The sequence below is a fragment of the Rhea americana genome, unplaced genomic scaffold (genome assembly GCF_003343005.1).
Source record: "Rhea americana isolate MKP2758 unplaced genomic scaffold, rheAme1 scaffold_82, whole genome shotgun sequence".
NCBI classification, from domain to species: domain Eukaryota; kingdom Metazoa; phylum Chordata; class Aves; order Rheiformes; family Rheidae; genus Rhea; species Rhea americana.
The window spans coordinates 3455637-3474603 of NW_028187001.1; positions in this window are offsets into that span (position 1 = coordinate 3455637).

The following is an 18967-nucleotide window of genomic DNA, read 5'->3' on the forward strand; positions in this document are numbered from 1 at the left end:
TYCTTTTTTTTTTTTTTTTTTTTTTTTTTTTTTTTTTTTTTTTTTTTGTTAAGGTAGCGTCTTGCGTACAAGAAATTAAGCCATCTTGAAAAGACAGCAAGCCAGAACCACAATGGAGTGCAAACCTCTGAAACGTATAGTCCAGGTAGGTCTAAGAAGCCAGCAGACCTTGCTTTGTGCTGCGTAATATGTGCAGAGGACTCTACCTCACACTTGCAGTGAGACCAGTTGCATACTCCATGCATACTCCTCTGCATATGACTAGAAAGCCCCRTACCTCAGCCCCTCTGAGTGCTATAAGTAGGATAACTCTGGGCTAGACATAATAATTGGAGGAGGAAAGTCAGTGTGGTTTAGGACTGCTTTCATTACTAAACTTAACCTATTGGGAATCTATGATAGATCCAGATACATTAAAAGAAAGATCAGTGGTTTAAGAATGTGCCTAATAATATGCTCAGTGCAGGAAAACAGAAGTTGCATTCTGATTACTTCTGTTAAAAAAAGGGAAAGAACATTGCAAATGGTGAGGATTTTGTTCACTTTCCCAGTCAGTTCTCATTCTTCCTTAACTTTCAGAGCCATTTAATCATTTAAACATTTGATCATGCCTGTAACTTGGTACATTCAAATATAAAGRACACAATGCTGGGAGAGCGTTAGACTGAAGATCTCAAGGTCCYTGGTTCAAGCCTGGGCTTCAGCAAGAGGGGTCCTTGTTGCTGCAACCCCGTCTAACCTGCTCTAGGTGACCCTGCTTGAGCAGGGGGGTTGGACTAGATGCTCTCCAGAKGTCCCTTCCAACCTTACCRATTCTGTGATTCTATGTCCACTCTRTCATAAAATTTATAAGTTTCCCCTGTGAAAATYCTCCTGAAAATCTCAGGTTTTGAGTTTCRCAGAATGAGTTGACATTCGTGTCTTTCAAAGTGGTATCAAAATGCAACACTGTTGCTGAGATTCCTCAGCTGCTTCAGAGCAAGCTGTATCAAGATATGCCTATCAATATTTAGCAACTAAAGCTCTCCTAGTGTTTAAAATGAGATAAATATTTTCAAAGCAAGCAGCGTTTGAAAAATAGTAGCTGAGTCTCAAATAAATAGATCTAAAATACCATACTGCACATTTTAACACAGAAGRGGGTCATTTTTTTTATTGACAAAATATTTTCATGGAGAATGTTGCTTCTGAAGTGAACCTTTAGGCTGCGTCCACTGATTTCATTGTGATTACAAAAAAATCACATAATCTGGCTATGGCCAGAAAAATTAGATATTTGAATTCATAATGCATGAACAATGAACAAAATAAAATTAAGTATCGATGCTAAAATAGTAAAATAACCTTTTACAGAAATTTCACAGAAATATATTTAGATAGTTGTAGTACATTTCAAAACTTGAGTAAACAGCAGACATTAATCAAACATTAACTTAGCTTAATGGCATAGGTTAAAGATCACTTTCATTTACAATTAAAGGCCAGTTTTCTACATCCCCAGGAATCCAGCAATTCATGAGACATGCTGTTTCCTCTAGGTTTGAATTATATCAGAGTTATAACTAAGCACACATAGTGAATGTAGTTTGTAAGTGTTTATGAGCACATAAGAAAAAAAAGACTAAAATATAAAAATATCTGGTTATTGCTAATAAGTTAATGAAAATATATAATGAAAGTATTATAGATTCTGTGGAAATACTGCAAAGACCTGTACTAAATGCATGATGTTATTTTTGCAAACTCTTAGTGTATTTTATGGATTCTAGCTCTTTTGCAATTCAGTCTTCTTTCCCCCTTGAAAATCACATCTAATTACATTTCTAGTACATACCTTGTAATTTGGGAATCTATATTTTTTTTTTTTTTTTTTTTTTTTGCCCCATACTGCTGGACTGTTCAAAGTTTGTTTGGATAATTACTAGAGATGCTATTTTCTCTAACTTCAAGCTCAGCTTGAAGATATGACAACTAACCTGATTTGTTGGAAAAAATGATGTTCTTAGAGATGGYTAGAAGTAGAATTTCTGTTCAATGGGAATTCTACCCTTTCAAAATTTATTTTTATTCCATTTCAGTAAAAAATAATGGAAAATTACTTAGTTGTAGTCAAAATATTTTTAGGAAGGACTCTGCTTATGAAGACTTTTTATTATTGGTCATACAATAAAAAGTTTTCATTGCAATGTCCAATAGCACTCACACACTTCACTTCAGTGAAGACGTCTGCTAGCACATGTAGAAATAGCTAGTTCTTCCAGTCTGGARACCTAAACTCTCCCACAATTATACAGGTATTAGGGATATTTCTTTTCTTTTCCTAATAACATGACAGAGATCTCCATCTCTATCTAAATCCAACCACAGACTCTCTATCTAGCATACTGCAGRCTCTTAGTGATACTCCAGTATTTTTACTAAGTGATTTTGTCTCAAAGAGAATCTCTTATGCATACAATCCCTCTTCTATTCTAAAGCTATTAATGTATAATGCTATTTTACCATCTTTACTTTTATCTCCTGTCTTTCCTGAATATTGCATTTACTTCCATATTGATACTTCATTCACAACTGCTAATCCCCCACAAGTCTCTGTACTAACTAGTTTCATACTTTGACTCAGTTGTTCTGGATCCTCTGTGTTGTGGCATAAGTGTAATAGCTTCATATTGGTTACTCTGAGTTTTCAACCAATACTCATCACTCTGTATGACCCAGCAACTGTTCTTATCAGTATTGGCACTTGCACTCCTCTGACCCTCTGATATTTCCTTCTTAGTGTATTATCATCATGGAGATTAAATGAGACTTTCCCAGCTTTGTTCTTTACTTATAAGCTCTTATCAGTCAAATTACCCTTTAACCCAATTCAGAATTCAAACTATTGGATGTATGATCCTCTTTCAAGAATGCTTCCTATAGCACACCAACCACAAACCTTCCTATATGACTGTCTGTTGATCTTAATTGTGTGGTTGTGTCTTTCCTGTAAATCTTTAAAGACCAGAAGAAATCCATTTTTATTGAGATTTTTATGAAATACATTTAAACTGAGTTGTAATTTCAGAAGCCTTTTTCGTGTCTTCCTACTAGTACATAATTGCTTCTGCAAGTGGAGTCATTTTTCTATGTTCATTCATGAGTTTTGAGCTCTTGGAGCAAAAGCTTGTAATAGAAAGACCATCTCCTATGCAGTTTAGATTAGCCAAACTAAATAGAACTATTCTCATGTCTTAAGTTAGCCACTGCCTCTTGACAGAGACCACTTTCACAGGACAGAAGTGAAAGTGATCTTGTCCAACGTGGGGAAGAATTTTGGCTAAGGTTTTGGCTAAGGTATGTGTCTTTTAGATCAAGACCTGCAGCTCCTGAATGAGGCATAGGAAGAAAGCAAGCAATGGGTACAGGTGACAGCATACTGGAACATAAATTTCTGATAACAAGTCGCAGTTCTAAAATGTCTTGGATTCAATTTTTCATTTTTTTCCTTTAGATACCAGAAGTAGAAACCTTGACTTCTGAATTCCTTGTTACTTTCAATCATTTTTATCCTACAGGGACTGATCTTAGCTGTAGGACTCTCTGAAGCCTACTATCACTGAATGAAGATGAAAAAGTATGTGTGCAGAGGAAGGAATTAAACTGCACAGCACAACCATCTTTGCTTATTGCTTGAGATTCACAGTGATGGAATTCCAACTCTAGACACATAGAAAAGGTATTTTGCAAAAACAGAAAAAGGTCATTCAACACAGAGTGATTTCTAGCTTTGTCATCTTCATGTGAAATGTAAGATCATCTTTCCAGCTGTCCAGTCAAAAACTGGAAAGTGTATTAGTTCCATTTATTGCATTAAAAGCTCCTCCACGTGTTGTAGCTGTAAAGGAGATGGCTCTTAGCTGAAACTGATATCTCTGAAAAGGATACCAATGGCACACACAAAAAAAAAAAAATTCTAAGGCCTTCTTTCCTGTAAGTTAAGAGATACCCTAAATTCACAATACCAGTTGATTTTTTGTAGACATCTACTGAAAGAGCAATGCAGCATTTGGCATRTAATTCTCTAATGCAAATGCAAATAGGTTGTTTCTCTGTCTCATCTCCTCTCTCACAAGCAGGTAGGAAGTGGTGATGGCCCTGGTCACACAGGGCAGCCCAAGCTGCAGCAGCCACGGGGTGATGGAGGCTGGGTCCAGAGGAAGGCTAGTGGGGGGAGCCACAGAGCTGCGTCTTGGCTTTGGGGAGCAAATGTTCAGGGATTGCCAGGCAGCAACCCTCGTGGAGCTGCCATGAAGAGAAGGGCATGCAGGAGGGATGGGTGATTTCTGAAGGCAGCTTGCTGAGAGCTCAGAGATAGACCATATAGGAAGACTAGGAATCTCGGGAAAAGGTCTGCTTGGCTAAACAGGAAGCATCTCAGTGAACTAGCACACGTCGAGGGACTGAAGAAGKGGTAGAAACCAGACCAGGCAGCAGCAGAAGACACCTTCCCCCCCCCCCTTTCTTTTTCTTTTTTGTGTGTTTGTGTGTTAGGTACTTTGTGGCAAAATCATGATGGCCAAAGCCCAGCTGGAGCTGAGACTGCTGAGAGCCACTGGTGGTAACAAGAAGAGATTCTGTGGGAAAACAAGTTCAAGGAAAATGAGGGTCTGCTGATAGATTGCCAGAAGACAATGGAAAAGCTGATCTGCTCACTGCCTTTTCTCTGCCTCTCTCTTCACTGGCAAAGCCTGCTCTTGGACCGCTGTGTGTTAAGACACAGCTGGAGAAGGAAAGGGACCACGAGCAATGGGAGATGAACAAGTTAGAGACTACTTACAGATGTATTCTGATCCATAGGGCTGGATGGGGTTTTCCCTAACTCCTAAAAGAGCTGGTGGATTTGATTGTAATGTTGCTCTCAGTATGGTGATCCAGGTTGAACCTGGTCAACAGGAAAAAGACTAATGTTATAGCCTTCTTCAAGAAGGGCAAGGAGGACCCAGGGACTATAAGCTAGCCAGCATCGTCTCAGTCACTGGAAAGATCATGGAGCACATGATCAGGAGCAGTAAATCCAGGAAGGTGGATTGCTCAAACATGCTTGACCTGCCTGGTTGCCTGCTGTGACAAAGTGACTAGCTCTGTAGGCAAGGGGGGAGAGTGATGGATGTAATTTACCTTGACTTCAGTATGATTTTTGACTCCACCTCCCTCAACATGCTCCCCAGAAGCTGAGGAAGAATGAGCTGGACAAACAGATTGGAAGGTGGATTGAAAATAGCTGGACAGTCAGGCTCAAAGGCAGTAATCAATGACAGTATTTGGCTGTTAATCAGCAAAGCACGCCACAGTCACTGCTGGCACCCATATATCTTCACTGACAACCTAGATGACAACAGAGTTCATTCCCAGCAGATCTACAGATATCACTAAGTTAGGAGAGTGACTGACAATTCAGCCCAGAGGGACTCTGAGAAATTTAAGGACTGGGTCAACAGAAACTTCATGATGTTTATAAGTATGAAATTGTGCACCTAGGACAGTTGGAATAACCCCATGCATGGATACCGGCTGGGAACTGACTAGCTAAGTAGCAGTCCTGAGTATTACAGTATTACAGGTTGAATGTGACCCTGCAGCAGATTCTCATAACAAAAGCTGCATACTGAGTTACATTAGAAATGTGGCCAGCAGATCAAGAGAAGTTTGTAGATCAACTATAGGTGGCACTAGTGAGACCATACCTGGAATACTGTGTTCAGTTTTGGCTATCTCAGCTCAAGAAGAATGTAGAATAACTGGAGAGGGTTCAGTGGAGGGCTAATAACATGAAGGAGAGGCTGAAGGAGCTGGACTTAGTCTGGTGAAAAGGAGGCTAAAAAGTGAGCTAATAACCTAGAACTATTTGAAGAATGATTACAACAGTGACAGAGYCACTCCTCTTGGCAGTGCCAGCTGATCTAACAAAGGGCAATGGTGACAATTTATAGCTTGGGAGGTTACGGTTGGACATCAGAAGATAAAATCAACAARAGCATAACATGGCACTGGAACAGGTTGTCCATAAAGGAGGTGGGATCTCTGTCCTTGAGAGCTTTCAAGACTCTGTCAAAGCCAGGAGTGATATAATCTAGTTTTGAGCTAATCCCACTTCGAGTTGGACTAGGTAATTTCCAGCAATGCTTTCCAACCAACACTTCTGTGATCTCGCCGCATGTCTCAGGTTTTCCCAGCATCTTACCATTAAAATCTTACTATTAAAATAATCTGTTCATTAACCTGTTTGGTTTCATGAGTTGTGGTTGAAGATTGTCACCTAGCCTGTTTCAAGAAGGAAGATTCAATAGATGGGAAACACCTTGAGTGAGTCACGTAATTGAGACAACTCCTCTGATCAGCCCACTTTTCAGAGACAGAACCATAGCAGGAGACTTCAGCTAAGAAAAGACATTAAACCCAAATTCTATTCCACATCCTTTACTCACTTGTCCTGGCATCCATTCACCTTTCCAGCTTAGTTGACTTAGCCTTCCAGTGCATTAAAATCTTTGTCTAGACTCAATCACCCGTTCTGCCATGTCTGAAATAAAGGGGACTTAAATGAGTAATTAGCCTTTCTCTGGCCTTCTGTTATCAACTATCTGACTTCTTTGCTCTGTGGGAAATGCTTTGGTATAAATAGACATCTTTTGCTGTGAACTATATGATACTCTAACACCACAGCCCAGTAATTTCCCACTCTGAGTGATACAGATGGATGCTCTTCCTCAGTTGCCTTGAATTTTTCATGCTCTGCCAGAATACATCGAAAATGATAATTTTYCTCTAAATCTGTAGACTGCCATTGCTTTATTCAGTTAGGAATAAGCTGCATGTGAAAGACAATCATCACTTCTGAACGAAGTACAAATCTGCCAGATATTTCTATATAGCTGGACACAATGGAACAAACCAAATGGTAATAGTCTGATGCCTAAATCTCAATAGAAAGATAGTTTCAGAATTACGAGTCTGTCCTCAATACACTAGAGATAGAAAGCATTCTCTGCAACACAGGGAAACAACTATGAAAGAATTCTGGCCCTACTTCTTTGATACTCTGTGCAGGCCACAAACTTCAGTTCTAACAATGCTAGATGGTGCAGAGGAGAATGTCTTCAAAACAGGGTGAATTGCCGGGGAGAGGGAGGGGAGGTGCTGGCATACTTAAAATCTAAGGAGTGGATTTGCCTTAATACTTGCAGRAGGCAAGTGTCTATGCTAAAGAGAGTTCACATAATTTCTGTAGTCTTAGGCAAATGACAGCAAGGTAATTTAATCAATAGGATTTTCAGATTCCACTACTAGTAGAACTTGCTTTATTGTATCTGGGTGAAAACTGATCTATTCCTTTCTCGTCTAGAGGCATGGGGGTTTTATTTTGTCTTAAGAAAAAAAAAAGAGAGCATAATATATATCCATGTATTATACACAATTGAATTCTTCCTTTTAGTGTGGCTTTGACCTTGAATCCAACCTTGGATCTTCCAAATTTCAATGGAGAAATGAAGGGATATATTATACCTAAAAGAGAGAAGCAGAGTAACTATACTAGGAGAACCTAGAATGAAAAGGGGCATGGTGGGATGGACCGACAAGTGCTGAGGGAACTGTCTAATGCCACTCAATAGTCTTTGAAACCACTGCAACACCACTCGATAATCTTTGAAGGTCTTGGTGATTGGGGGAGGTTCCTGAGGACAGAAAGAAAGGAAATGGCACACCTATTTTCACGGGCAAGAAGGAGGATGCAGGGAACTACAGGTTAGTCAGCTTCACCTCAGTCCTTAGGAAGATGATGGAGCAAATCCTCCTTGAAATCATTTCCAAACATATTAAGGACAAGACAGTGTTTAGGAGTAGTCAGCATTTATTTATGAAAGGGAGATCATGCCTGAACAACTTGATAGCCTTTTAAGATAAGATGATTGGCACAGTGGAGAAGGGGAGAGTGGGGGATGTTGCTTATCTTGATGTTAGTAAGGTTCTTCACACTGTCTCACAGAACATCCTCCTAAACAAATTGATGAAATGCATACTAGAAAGTGGACCTTAAGGTGGGCTGAAAACTGACTCAACTGCTGGGCTCAAAGGGCTACAGTCAGAGGTAAAAAGTCCAGCTGGAGGCCAGTCACTAGTGGTATATTCTAGAGGTTAATACCAGGGCCAATATTGTTCAGTATCTTCATTAATGACATGGATGATGGAACAGAGTGCATCCTCAGCAAATTTGTAGATGGTACAAAACCGAGAGGAACAGTTGAAACATCAGATGGTTGTGCTGCCATTCCAAGGGACCTCAACAGCCTGGAGGTTCCCTCTACTCAGCACTGGCGACACCTCATCTGGAGTGCTGTGTCCTGTTCTGGGCACCACAGTACAAGAAGGAATGGATCTACTGGAGTGAGTCCAGCAAAGAGGCACAAAGGTGATTAAGGGCTCTGAACATCTATTGTACCAGGAAAGGCCAAGAGAGCTGGGTTTATTCAGCCTGGAGAAGAGAAAATTTAGAGGGGATCTTTCCAATGTGTCTAAATACCAGATAGGAGGGGATAAAGAAGATGGAGYCAGACTCTTCTCAGTGGTGTTTGGTGACASGACAAGACGCAATGGACACAAACTGAAATACAGTAAAATCCATTTAAACATAAGAAAAAAATAAGAAAACCTTTTTTACTCTAAGGGTCATCAATTCTGGAGTTTCTGTCCTTGGAGATATTCAAAACCTGACTGCACAAGGTCCTGAGCAACCTGCTTCAGCTGATCCTGCTTTAAGAAAGGGGAGTTGGACTGGACGATCTCCAGAGATGCCTTCCAATCCCAACTATTCTGTGATTCTGTATCTAAGGGAGGGGCAGGGACAGAGCAACCATATTGGGAGAATCTAGAAGCAGAAGTCATGTGCCTCAGGATGCTCTGAAATATTTTATCTAATCTTCCTCCTTTTCTTTTGTGAGGCTCCAAGCTACAGAAGTCTCCTTTTAGCCTCCTTTYATCCTTGTCCCTTGCAGATCCGGTGACTTATCCAGTTGTACAGTGACCAACTATGTGCTAAGTTAACTGCCAATGCCTGCTGGCTAAATTTGTGTATGTCTGAAGGTTGCTACTCAGCCATGGAAGAGGTCTTCAACTTCTAACACTTAGAAGACTGATATGAAGCTAGYTGTATGTCTTAGGCTCTTTTGTCTTAAGTGTTGGAGATAGAAAACTATGTCTTTACTTATTTTTAGTGGTTGCTCATACCAAGGCAGTGACAAATAAATAGGGCCTTTGAGTAGACACAGACTGGGAGTTTAAAATGGAATCTTACTCATCAAGCCTTGAATAGGCAGGCCCTCAGCAGTGACAACAAATTACTCCAAGAGTGGCACTTGCTCTTGCTGATTTCCTCAGGAGAAAATGCATAGCTTTTCTTCCTTAGGAGAAAGGCTGCATGCTAATTGAATAAAAATATGAAGAAATGATGCTTTGTATAAACATGAACTTCGTAATTCCAAAGCCTCACAGCTCAAACAAGCCTCTGATGGTCTTTCTGATAGAAGTATATCCTACCTTCAACACTGGCATTTACTTTTCTCAGTTGGCATTCAATAGATATAAATTAGACCTTTGAATCTTACTCTTAAGTTAACAAACTGAAATCACTGAAATAACTGATAAAAGCCTTTTCACATTCATCCTGTGCAGTCAATCCCTTTTGGCAAGCATGTTGCTTTGAGAAGAAGAAGAAAAAAAGTTCAATATATTAAACTGAACTTCAGCAACTGAAAGTTGATGAAATGATAGGATAGCCTCAAGAYGAAATAGCTTAAATTTAGCAAAAGTCCAATCTAAGCTCAAGATACAAGCACATATAAAATCCATCGTCTTGTGCAAGACAGTGTTTATCTCCATTTCAGCAATTGGCAATGACAGTCTGAATCTCACTTACTATCCTAATTCAAAGGCTATTAACAAAGCTAGAAGATTAGAAAGATTAGAATTGAAAAAAAATTCCAAAGATAATTCAGAAAGTCTATAAAACATGAGAATTACATTGCCATCCTGTCCCATCCCCTCCCTACCCCCTAACTCCCATTTGCAAGTCTATGTATCAGTGTTTATGAGAGTAACCAATGCTGTGGTGCAGCCTTCCCTGCAGATTCAGGCACACCTGGTTTCGTTAAAGATGAAAGCTAGTCAGGAAAAAATGGCAATCTATAAATTTATTATGCAATGCCTCTCAATTGTATTTCTTCATCTCCCAATTGTATTTCTTCATCTCATAAAATTGCTCCACTGAGACAGAATTACTCGGTTAGTGTCTCCAGCAGGAAAATACGTTAGGAGCTCTTCAATTCTCTTACTCAATTTCCAGTCTTGTCGTTCAGAGAGAGAGCTGCAGCTATCACAGTGGACAAGCCTTCCAAGGAAATGCAAGACTCAACTTCCAAACATAAAGGTAATCTGTATAGAAGAGTACCTAGAGCAAACTAAAGAACAGTGTATTCTTTAGGAACTTTCAAGCACTAGTAATGCTGGTCCACTACAAATATAGTTGACTTAGGTTATACTCTCATTGGTAAGACGTGTCATGTAGATAACTAGCTTCAAGTGCATTCAGTTTCAAGTGATGTTAGTATTGTTATCCACAGTGAGTGAGGAACAATATTGTGGGGAGCAGAGCAGAAAACTGGTTGCTTATAACATCAGTAGGAAGGTGAAAATGAAGGCAGATAGAGCTGGGTGTATCTGAACGTGTGACTGATATATAGACTCCTGCCAGCACTTGTTTTTATGAGAGAGAGAGCCTCAGGCTCTGTGAAGCAAGACAAGAAGGAAAAAACAAAGGCCAAGTAATTTCCATACAGTATGATACTGCAATTAAAGTGGGAATAATTCGTAGCACCCTCTTTAAAATGAGACACTTGTTTCAGGCTATAGTGGAGAAAAAACTTAAGCAAATTAATTGCACTGATCTGGTTCAGAACATGCAGCACAAATTGTTGTATTTGTGCACTATGACAAAGGTACAAAATGAGCATTATCTGGGGAAGTACCTTAAAAAGAATGATCCAAAAACATTGTCTTTCCAATAATCACATTGGTAGATTTTTTACTRTTTCAGAAACTCTGATGCTTTAATAAAAGTTGGCTTCTAGTCCTTTGTTGTGCCAGCTTTGCAAATGCAATATTGCCCTGCCAAAACAACCCTGCAGAAATAGTCTCACATAAATAGCAGCTTCATAAACTGGTCAATATTCAACTCTATTCTAATAAATGGAAATCTAACCTTTAGTGCCATTAAAGGACTAATTTCACACTAGAAGTACAGCAGGGGAACTTTTAGTTAAAAGAAAGACTTCTATTCTAACACAATAAGGTTTCTGTAGCTTCTGATTTCTTATTATTGTATAAATCTGCAGAAGAAAATGGAMAAATATAATATTAAGAAAACTAAGTGCATTCATTATTACTATGAAAAATATCAGAAACTGTGCTAGCATAGAGGATCCTCTAATCTGAATGTGTGATGTAGATGTAAGATGTAACAGTCCTTCTGCCTATCATTTTCTCCTGAGAGACTATGCTGTTCATTGTGCTCTGGGAATCAGTGCTAACTCCCCAAATGTCATGAAAGTTTAAAGTTCTGAAAGTTCTGTCATGGTCAGAACTCTGTGGTTTACACCTTCTCTCTCTAGGGATGCACATATTACATACACAGAGGCTTTGCACAGGGATCAAGYATACAGTTATTCTTTTGGACCATGAAATAAAAGCTAAGTTCTTCAAAACCTATTGTCTAAAGGCATATTACCATTGTGCTACACGTGCATGTGTTTATTTGAACTGGAAACATTTTTAGACCTAACAATATTTTACTTTGCAAAATTGCRCACTACACAAGCAAACTATAAAAGGAAAGAATGTGCCCCATCTTCTGAACGCATCTCACATCCAAATTTTGTTGAGTGACTCAGAGGTAGACAGAAAGGAAGAATGTATATTTTAAAGAGCTTCCAGTTCCTGGTGAATGACTTATTGTTCCAAAAGATTGTCACAGGCTAGATGCCTCTGAAAAGTATATCCCCCATACCTTCACCTGGCTACACAGTTGAATGAAGAAAGGTGTTGGAAATTTATTAAAATCTGCTAGAGGAACATGTAGCCACAGCACCATGAGGTCTAAATGCCTTTAAGCATACTTGGCACTAATGCTTCTGTGGTGCGGAGCAAAGGTCTGACCAGAGCTTGAGACGGCAGCTCTGCAGATCTCAGTAGCTTCTGGAGAATGCCAAAGGGATTGCTCAGAGAACTATCATGCTGGCTGATGGAGGGGGGGGGGGAGAGATCTGCTGTGGTGTACCTTGGCAGCCTACTAGCAAGCGAGGCAGACACCTCCATCTCTCTACAGAAGCAACAAAATTTTAAAGTCTCCCTAGACAGGTTGAGAGTAGGAAGCCTCCAACAGGAGCTTAGAGAGAGACTTGATTTGGAGTTGAAGGTCTAGCACTTTGCTAGTATGTGATGAATAGAGTTGCCTTCAAGAGTCTGTTCAGTCCTGAAAGCTGAGTGCATTTTCCCTTTGTAAGCCACTGTTCTAAAATGAATCTGCTAGCATATACATCTGCTGGCATATACAGTGCTGTCAGTAAATGACTTACAGCTGAAATTTTTTAATGGATGAACAGGTTCCAAAAGGGATAATGCTTTTTTGACCAAAAAGATCAAATCTTGTGCTACCAGCTTTTTGTAACACAATTGAAATGTATTTCTGTGAACACTTGAAGCTCACGTCTGGAGCTATACATTCSTGGTGATTCACAGCACCAGAACATGCATGTGCAACCTGATTACACGTGAAACCAAAAACCTCTTTCCTGCTTTTTTTGAATGACACTCTCCCTCCATCTCCCCTCACTCTCCCAATTCCCATAACTGAAAAAGAAAAATTTTGTCATGTTAGAGTGAACTCCAGCTGGGGAAATCCCTACACTGGTTAGCAYTGGAAATGGGGGAGCATACAGGGAAAAAGATTTCATTGTATATGATGCGTTTCTTACATTCTTCTCTACCTGCTTTTGGTCATTTTCAAGAATAGAAYGGCAGGGTTCAGATGGTCCTTTCAATCTGTCCCAGAATGGCTATTTTCATACATTTTTCTATGAAGTGCTTATTTTTCAGTATCTCAAACTTGGAACATAAAATTAGATTAATGGGGAAGTGCAACGGAGTATGGTGGAGAGAGAAAGTATAAATTAGAGCGTRAAGGATACAAGATACAGAACTTTACTTTTTCTGCCACCTTTGGATTCCTTAATCCAGAGTTTAGACTTTGTTGTAATAGAAAAAATGGATAGTGGTGGAGACAGAACAGCCACGTACAATATACTTCAATCTACTTACTGTTCCAGTAGCTTCCCTTAAGCATCTCTTACCACATACAAGCAATAGATTGTAGGTAGAAGAAAGTGCACTGAACAGTAAGTGTAGGCTTTACTAAGCTAAATGTGAAGATGATACCTCTTTAACTAAATTATGCTTAGTGAGTTATGTATACTCTTTGAAGTAGCTGCCATACAAATCAATTATGAAATATTTCTGAAAAGTATTAAATTGCCTATGGCTTGATAAAGCATTTTCTAACTTCAATATCCACATTAAGCTATTTTGTGACATACAGTGAGATAACACTCCTTGATCCTTTGAAGTTTTTGGAATAGGCCAAGAGTTTGGCTAAACAGCTTTACTTTGGTATGTCTATGTTCAAATTACACACATATGCTCTTTCTTTGAGAAAAGTATGTTTTTTGAGGGGGAGAGAGAAAAAAAGTATGCTTAGGAGAAAAATTAGCCATAGAAGGGAGTACTGAGTGTGTAACCACATCCTCATGAAATAAGTAGCTGATGCTTCTACCAAGTTCACCCACTTGTATGTTGAGCTAAAGTCACAAGAATAATATTTTAAAAGAAAATACATGGAAAGAATAATTATTAAGGCATGTTAAGCTATTAAGTATGTTGTATTCCAATGATGGCAATACTTCTCACAACAGAGGGCTGCAAAAGTCTCTTGACAAATCTCAACAATGATCAGTACAAGAGAACCAATCTGTAAAGTGTTTGTTTTTTTTTTGGGGGGGGGGCGGTGGGAAGAAAGCTGAAGAAACAAACACACCAAAAATACAAAGATATGAGGAGTCTTAGATCTTATATGAAAAAACAGCAGCAAGATGAATTGAAAGAAGTGCTAGTATTTAAAAGCATATGTAGAAGAGTATTTTCTGTTCTAAATTAGTACTTGCTTATTAGGAAAACATGGCTTCTTCCAGCACATAAGCTGAACAGAAACAAGGCCTGGATGAATAATTTTCCTAGGGTTTGGGGTTTTCAAATCTAAGGAAGCTCTAAGAGGACCCCTCAGTATGTTTTTGAGGAACTCTGCAGTCTCAGCTGGGAGACCTGTAGCACAATRGGGATGTCAGCAGAGCCTCCTAGTGGAGATGCAACATATATTGGCAGAAAACATTTTCTGCTGGCCCAGTATTCTATCACTGAACAGCGTCTTTGTCAGCTTTCTTTGTTAGCATAGCTGTCTCCATAGCAAAGCTTTGCTAAGACACTGTTAACTGGACCACCAGACATTAACTAGGAAATCACGAGTTCAAAGACTCTGTCTCAGAAGAAGCAGGGTGTCAAAAGATRAAAATACATTATTGTGCAATAAGAGTAAATTAAGAATTTAACACAATATAAAATATTAATGTGCTACAATGATATATATGTGCAGATGATTATATGAATATAGAATGAAAAGAAATGAATGAAAATTCCTCTTAAATCCAGAATAAAGATTATTTTGAAGACCACTTATAAGGAAATAAACTGTTTCAGGAAGGGTTTGGCATTAAAGAGGGACACAATTGTGTACCAGACTCTCCCTCTGCCTCTTTTATTATTTTAATTTACTTAGATGTTAATCTACACAAAGTAGTCATATCTGATCATGCTTTTTTTTTCAATCTACATACAGTTATTGGCTACTTGGCACACAAGCTTTTTCTTCTAAACATTTCCCCATGCCCTAAATCAGTCTCACACCTTCAGTATTTTCTGATCCTCTAACTTCTGCTTAGGCGACAATTGCCAAGTTAATCTAAGCTGCCTGTAATAATATGTGTATGTTCAGCTACTAGCTGTATTCTCCTCCCTCATAGTTACGTTTTTTCCTTGTGTTATCACATTATCATATACTAAATATTATAGTTAATCTTGTCTTTTCATAGTCCTAACCAACAGATTTACAGCAGTTTTACATTTTTTTTCCTCTCACAAATCAAGCTAAAATACCTATCAGTAAGGCAACAGATTAGATCAAAACCTAAAGCTACATCTCACAAAGCAGGAGATGACACTTCCTAGCTTTGCAGGCAAGATGTAAGGTTAGCAATATCATATTATCAACTCATATCAGGAAGAGARAGAAAAGAGAAGGATGCAGTCTGTTGAGGTTTACTGCATAATTAAATACAGAAGAGCGCTAGCTAATCTCAGTTTGTTCACTTTTCAGCAATTGTTTTGTTAGTTGATGGTGGTATTCCAATAGACCAGCACCAGTATATGTTCTACTTATGGGTGGAATAGTAACATTTGTAGTGAATTAATCCCTAAAACGTTGCAGRTTTCCAATGCTTTGGTGAATTGGTGCCCTATTTTAGAAAGGAGTTTCTGCTCACTTGCTAATGCTCTGGTACTAGTAGTGGTCCAAAYACATGCCACTACTTTGCATGAGGTGAAAGCCACTATGAATGGTATGTAGCACTGTCCATCAGCCWCATTGCTGCCCATTACTCCTATCCCAGTCATTCAAGTGGCACCCACTAAGGCTGGAAACCTGGGCCTGCTGGGCATAGGGCTTACACTTTTAAGATGTATTTAGCTGACAGGGCTGGCAGACCCATCCAACATCCTAGGGAAAACTAAATCAATAGAAGCGAACACACTTTTGGTTTTCTTTAAATGGCCAGTGCTGTGACAGTAGYACTACAGTACCAGATATTCCATTAAAAACTTAAGATGCCTTGGGTTCCCTGAGAATAGGAYACTGCAGGCCCTTCTGATTAGGCTAACAGCTGCCACAATCTAAACACCACCTCTCCAAAGCTTAAGATGTTATTTCCCGCTTCTAGGAAAAACCTACTCCTATGCACACTGACAACTTACCTGTAGTTTCTTCCTTTTCATTTGTATTCAGGCTCTTACTTTGCAGTCAAATAGAGGCAGAGAATTGTGAGGTTACAGGGTCAATCTGAAGTGCAAGCTCTGTACGTTCTGTCACACCCTGTACAGTCTCCTACAGCTGGCTACTTCTGCCTTTTCCACAAAAAAATTCTTTGACTTAGGATCTAGCTCCGTATCATCATTTGCTAAAGACGCACACATTCCTATGACTGAGTTGTTAAACATTCCCTTTAGCCAGCCTGCTGCTGCATCAGCTGATAATGAACACCTCAGTCCTATAATAAAAAAACTTGAGGGGGCACTGCTCATGTATCCCAGATCATGGGTACAGATGAAGGCAAGGTCCTTCACCTGTTTCACCTGTCTAGAAAAGACAGGTGGAGGTTTAGGCTCATCCAGCCTCTATGCAACTTTGCAAAGGTGCAAGAGAATGGCAAAGTTGCAGGTATTAAGTATATAGTGTSTTGGCTGGCACTTCTGATCCACAGGACTATCAGATTCTTCCTCACTTTTCCTCAGAGCCAGTGTAGGGGCCATATGCAAAAGCAAGTGTTGATATCTGTTATCTCATCTTGGGAAGTGGGCCCTTGGCTTCTCATCTAGTCTCCAGCATTGCAAGTTCAACCACTGCAGTGGTTTCGGGATAGATCATCACTTGGTTTTAACCATCAGCAGGGGAAAACTTTCCACTAGCTCAGCCAGCAAAAGAGTATGATTCCTCTCAGAAACCTTGTTAATGCATTTCTCTCTTTTCTCAGCACTGTCTAGTACAATTAGCTTTAAAGCCTTGTAAGTCAGAAGCTGTTTCTTCAAACACTTCATGGATTTCTTTGCCTTCTGTAAGAACAAAGACTAAACACAGTAACTAAGTGACGGCTTCTCAAAGGCTGTCACAAAGCTGAATCCTCTTTGACAGTAGGTACCACTCGTGGCAGACATGCCCCAGGCAGGTCCCATGGGGATCCTCTAGCATATCTGCCACTCTTTGCTATGTCTGCTGCTGATGGGGACAGCAGTATTTATCAAATGTTGCTCATTAGCAGTGACAAACTTGCACCTCAAACATTACATGTGTGAATCAGCTTGTTCTTTAGGAAGGTGCGTTACTTCAAAACCTTGAAAAAAATCTCAGCTTTTTCCACTCTTAGCAATAATTGCTCTTGCAGACACAATGCACCTCAAGAGTTCCCCAAATCCAGTGGTAAAGTCTTCTTCTACCCAAGTAGAGGAAATCTGCCAAGTGTCTTTTTCAGTAACTTGTCTTCTCTCTTCAGAGGCCACACATGCACGGGCACTTTGCTGGTTATCTTCCTCAGTATGGGAATAAAAGTTATTAACTAACTGTAAATAGTAGGGCTGGAAAGGTAGTACGTTTGCTGGTGACTATTGGAAGAGACTCCCATACCATCATGGCTGACACACAAGGTGCTGGAGTGGAGTTACCCACTTTTACTAGAGGGAAGAATAAATGTCTGTAACAGYACTTCAGAAAGTGAATTTACTGTTAGGCAAGTGATACAGTAAAAAGTTCTGATTAATCTTCCCTTTCTTGAGCTGACAGCCTGAGTATAAATAAAATGTGCAAATGTCCTTTCTGTCTACATTTGAGGAAACATGAAGAAAGGCTAATTCACAGGACAGATAACACTGAAAGTGCTAGAGGCGAGGCCTGCCATAGCAATCAATAGACTGGGGGGATGAGGAAGCGTATGAATTATTTGAACCATCGTCTAGTCTATTATACTACAACATCATTATTATTGGAACAAACGAGATTGAGATGAAGATGAATTGAGTGACCATCTATAAATGTAGAGGAAAAAGTATTTTTATTCCACGAAACCTTTACAGGAAAAGGCAAAAGCGTAATGGATATAATTAAAAAATCTAGATCCCAAAAGTGGGCCATGAATAGACTGTATGTAAACAAGCACTTGGAAGAAGAAACAGATTGAGATGCTCCAGACAGTGGTACTCACATCTAGTGCCTATTTTCTGGATGGAATTAGAACATGAAGGTACTTTTCTATTATTCTTAGCTGGCCTCTATACTTGGTTGAGATTGTGAATATAAAATAAAAAAAAAATAATCTTCAGCATAAATTTAATGGTCAAGATACAACACAAATAACCTTAATTAATCAACAGGAACTCTGACTGATGGATACATACTTGCTGTTGATAAAAACAGTAAAAGAAAAGTATCTTCTTGGCTCACTTCTCCTTCCTTTCCCAAAGGGCATGCATATCCACAGAAATAAATTCTACAAACTCATTTTGTATTGCATCAGAATGAGAAAATGTTGTCAGTAACTCTCTTCACAAAAGCCAACAACAAGCACCACATTTAAAAGGGACAAAGAAAACTGTACAGAGACTACTCCAAGATTATTTCAGGTAATAATAATTCCCTCTTCCACGATTTTTCAGAAGTCTGGGCTTATTTGACTTTCAAGTCCTCACTTCTATGAGCTACCTAGATAGCMTAGTTTTTGTAGATGGAAAGCTAGACTTGAGCCCTCTACTGCAACCAGATGAGACAAGTGTTCAGGTTCCACAATATTCAAAATAAACAACAGCAAATGATAATTTAGATAGACTGCTCCTGCTGTTGAAAAAGCTTCAGCACCCATCCTCAACTGAGAACAAGACTTACCTCACTACCTGAGCAGCCACAGGGAGGAGGCATTTCCAGCATTAGTCCACAGTCAGATATCATGCCACA